This window comes from Theobroma cacao, chromosome 7, assembly GCF_053813885.1.
Source record: "Theobroma cacao isolate CCN51 chromosome 7, ASM5381388v1, whole genome shotgun sequence".
NCBI lineage: Eukaryota > Viridiplantae > Streptophyta > Magnoliopsida > Malvales > Malvaceae > Theobroma > Theobroma cacao.
This window is the reverse complement of record NC_142645.1, coordinates 1,383,648-1,388,110: the sequence shown is the minus strand read 5'-3', so window position 1 is coordinate 1,388,110 and position 4,463 is coordinate 1,383,648. Positions and strand designations below refer to the sequence as shown.

Below are 4,463 nucleotides of genomic sequence, written 5' to 3'. Positions count from 1 at the left end.
ACCATGGGAGAAGCTGTTCACTACTCTCAATTCATGCAAAAGCTTCTGTCAAAGCCTTAACTTGGTTATACGCCATGAGAGAAGTTTTTGTGAAGAAGGTGAGCACCTTAAAGGACAAAGAGAAGGGCTTGAGGATTAGCAGTAAAGAGGGAAATCTCGATCTGCTCCCCAAAGGAAACTGTGAATTGCGAGTGCAGAGTATAAGTGGGGAGCTTGACTTGGAGTTAATCCAGGCTGATGGGGATTCATGCATCATTCGTGGAAAAGGGTGGAGAGATTTCATTCGCCACTATGACCTTGGTGCTACAGTGACACTCTACCTTGACGACAATGGCAGCTACAAGCTGCAAGCAGGCACATGAGCGAGCGGGGCCTTCTCGTTAGTGGTATGCAAAATCTTTTTGAACCTTTGAATCCATTAGGTTTTTCAATTATTTTGCTTGTTTTGTATGGCTAGATCTTCTGAGTGGTTGAATGAGAGGTTATGCTTTTGCTGGTGTTTGCACTTTGCAGGATGACATACAAGCTTGTTCCTATGTGGATGGAGAGGTTGAGTTCCTCCTGCTGCTTGTTTTTTCACTTTACCAATGAAATGAACATGACTTCAGCTCTTCAACACAAAACACATCTTGTACTTTCCATTCCTAGGCCTTTTGTTGAATAAGTGCTTCTTTTTATTTTTTGTTTCTGGTCTTCAAGTTTCTATATTTTCCGAGTATCCTGTGCTCACTCTGCTCAGCAGGAGAGAGTTTCTAGTGCCAAAAGGGAACCCCCAAGACCAAAGTGGCATGCTATGGATATTTCATATATTTTTAGTTTATATATATATTTGTTATCAAATACGATGTTTACACCTGGGGGATGGACGACTTGTTTGCCCAAGATTTTAGGCCAGTGATAAGAGGGCGTCCTTTTCACACTTACTTTATTTCGATTGCCACCTTACGTTGCCAACATCGGGTATTCATGCATAATTGCACATACAGAGTGTTAGCCCACGGCGTCAAAAATTTAATACAATTTATAGTATTTTATTAAAAAAATAATAATAGGGGGATGGACGATTTGTTTGCCCAAGATTCTCCTCCAAGTGATAAGATGGCTCCCTTTTGACACTTACTTTATTTCTATTGCCACCAAAGTCATTAATTGCAGGCATATTTGCACACATGGAATGTTAGCCCACGACGTCAAGGATTTAATATAATTGATAATATTTTATTAAAAAAATAATAACATTTCCATTTAGAACGTTTTAAAATTAAAATTAATCTCAAAAAAACTTGATTAAAATCATATCTATCATTTACTATTAATGACGTTAGATATACTCTTATACGCTTCACATTTATCGAGTTTATCATTTCGTTAGAAAATCGATTTTGTTTTAAAATTTTTGTTAGATTTTTTAACTATCGATCTTTACAATCGACTAAAAAAGAAAAATGCAAGTCGAGACTGAGGCCGAAATTGATACCGGCGAGAAGTAACAAAGAGAGAATTTAGAAGATAATAAAGTTAGTGAGGGAAATGAACAAGGAATCCACAACTTAATTTGGGTCAAATTAGACTAAAAACCCAATTTAAAAGCCCAAAATTTAAGCTTAGTGTCTCCATATTTCCACACCCTGTCTCCATAGTTTATATTTAAGTTCTAATTTTGGCAAGGATTTAATTTTAAGGTGTTCACAAAGAACTTTGTCATAAGACTATAAATAATATATTATTTAACTTGTTAATTAGGTATTTTTAGCTACGAATTCAATGAATAACATGTGTTGTTAAACCCTAAGCTCTTTAATTATCAATTTGTAAGAATTCAAAAATTGTTATGATCGTAGATTTAATGATTGTCGAATAAATCTTTGTTCGATATAGATGATTGAGTATTTTCTCGTGTCAGTTCTGTATTCAGAATTGTTATAATCCTAGTTACCATTGCCATGTAAAATCAAACAACTAAAAGCATTTGCAAGCCAAAATGCTCAAAACTGTTTCCTTGCTGAAACCTGCGAGGCCGCTACCAAGAGTCACATCTAATCTTCAAATGGGGGTGTGATGAAAATGAAATGTTACTGAAAATCTCTCTAAAACCCTAAAACCCTTTTTCTCTCTTTCCTTCTCCCCATTCGAATCCCCAGGAATTTCATTTGAAAGAAAGAACATTTTTTTTGCAATATTTTTGGTGTTTTTTTGGTAAAAAAATGGGGACAGTTCAAGTGACAAAACCCAAGGACTTACTATCAACAACATCTTCTTCTTCAGTGTTGTCTTCAAGGCCGTGTTTTTCTTCCAAAATGCCCTTGAAAAGAAGCTGCTTGAGGCGTCACCGTTTTCCAAAATCCTTAGACGATATCGCTGATATATGCGACAATCTCATGCTTCGGGTAGCAGCGGAGGGCGTTGCTTTTCAAGACAAATGGCCTTTCGCAATTCATCTTCTCGGTCACAGCTACGTTGATGATATTAGCAGTGCAAGGCTTCTTTGGAAATCAATACCTGCAGCAATCAAGGAGAGCCAAATGGAGTTGGTATTGCTGCCTGGAAAATTAGGTCAGAGTTAGCTGTGGGCAAGGGACTATATATGCTGGTGTCCACGAGGCTATTCGTGGTTTTGATTGGAGTCAAGAAACACAAGTTCTTGTTGCTTCTTTCTTAGAGCTTTACACTATGAGGATGTTTGGACTGCTGCTATACATCTGCTTATTCAACGATAAGCATCCAAGATGCAGCTCAATTCCTAGGAACGAGTGAGGATGACGCCGCAAATTATGTATCTCGGCAAGGTTGGACAGTGGGTCCTGCATCTCAAATGCTAACTGTGAAGAAGCAGGCTACTGTAAGAGAGCAGAAATTAGACCCTGGCAAATTGCAGTGCCTGACGGAATATGTCTTCCACCTTGAACGTACATTAATCATACATATTTGTATAACTTGTGAGCTTTCGATTCCCTTGTTGTATTGAATTCTTTAAGAAGTTGAAACAAGTTAATGCTTCTCATATTTATCTAAATTTTGGTGTATCTTGATCTGTTATAAGTTTTCATGAGAGTTTGATGATTGCTATGATTACAGATTTAACGATTGTCGACATGGATATGATTCGATATCTTCTCGTATTGGTTTCTTGAACGTAATCCTTATTAAGTGCCTAGAAATTAGCGGCCAAATAGAAAAAGGGCAAAAAGAGAAGAGAAAAAAAAAAAAAAAGATCTTGTACTAATCTCAAGAATTCTCTTTTTTTTTTTTTTCATAGTCAAGTTGATTTAGTGACCTAAAATGCATGTAAGTACTCTATTTTTTTTTTCATCGTCAAGTTTTCTTTAGTGATATGAAATTGTATAATCAATTATGTGCTTATCTGCTGATGATGAAGCAAAAGAGTGTAACTATACAAATTATAATACTTTTTTTACTACTCATTTAGATTTGAAATAAGGTATTCTAGTAATATCAAATTTTATGTGTGTTTAAGAGGAAATATATTTTTTAGCTGTTAAATGCAGTAAAAAAACTTTAAAAACACTCACTTTGAAAATTTTATGAAATTCGTGTACCTTTATATAACTATCATAAAAAAATATTGATATGTAAGTAAGCAAGCTCATGTTTTGGATTTAGTTTATTTTCATTTATTTGGTTGTCAAGAATTTGGTTTTTATAAATTTATGAAATGAGATTCACAAAGCAATTAGCTTTGTCAAATAGTTAAAATTTTACCTAGAAGTCAACCTCTCACAAAATAATTGACTTTTGGATTTGGGTTTTATAGTTGATTTCCTGACAATATCATTGTCAAGTGTCAAGCAAGTAGCCCTTTAGGGCTTCCTTTAACTATCACCATGGGAGTAACAAAAGGTGGTGAACAAACTTGAAAAAGTTCAATTTTAAATTTGATTATATTTGAATTGATTAAAAGTAAAATATTCAAATTAAAAAAGAATTGAAGTTCAATCATAATTGTTAAATCAAAATACGCATCATGTATAAAAATTTTATTTTACAGTATTGAGTATCATATCATATCGTAAGATACAGTAAAAAATTTTAAAATTAATTATAAATAACATTTATACATATAAAATAAGAAAAATTTTGAAAAATATTATATTTTTTTTAAAAATTGAAGATTATCGGGCATAAATTGAAAAGATGATTTTTTTATTTAAACTTTTAGTATATTTCTTAATACTATAGATTTTTAAGTAAAATATATATTTTTCACATTAATTTATTAGTTAAAAATTAAAAAACATTTATCATGTTAAAATTAAAAAAGAATTTGATTTTTTTAAATTTTTTTAATTTGAAATCTAAAGATTGAAATTCATAAAATATATTTTTTCATGTTTCTATTAAAAAAATAAAAAATAAAATTTATAATAATTAATTAAAATTAAGTTTTATAAAAAGTATATCGATTGTATTGTATGTTACGTCCCGTATCGTAAGATACATATCAC

The 4,463-nt window shown here is 32.5% G+C and overlaps 1 pseudogene; it reads left to right on the top strand.

Annotated features, from left to right (window-relative positions):
* Nucleotides 1–2,204: 2,204 nt before the first annotated feature.
* LOC18593407 (COP9 signalosome complex subunit 8 pseudogene) lies at nt 2,205–3,131 on the top strand (annotated as a pseudogene).
* Nucleotides 3,132–4,463: the final 1,332 nt, after the last annotated feature.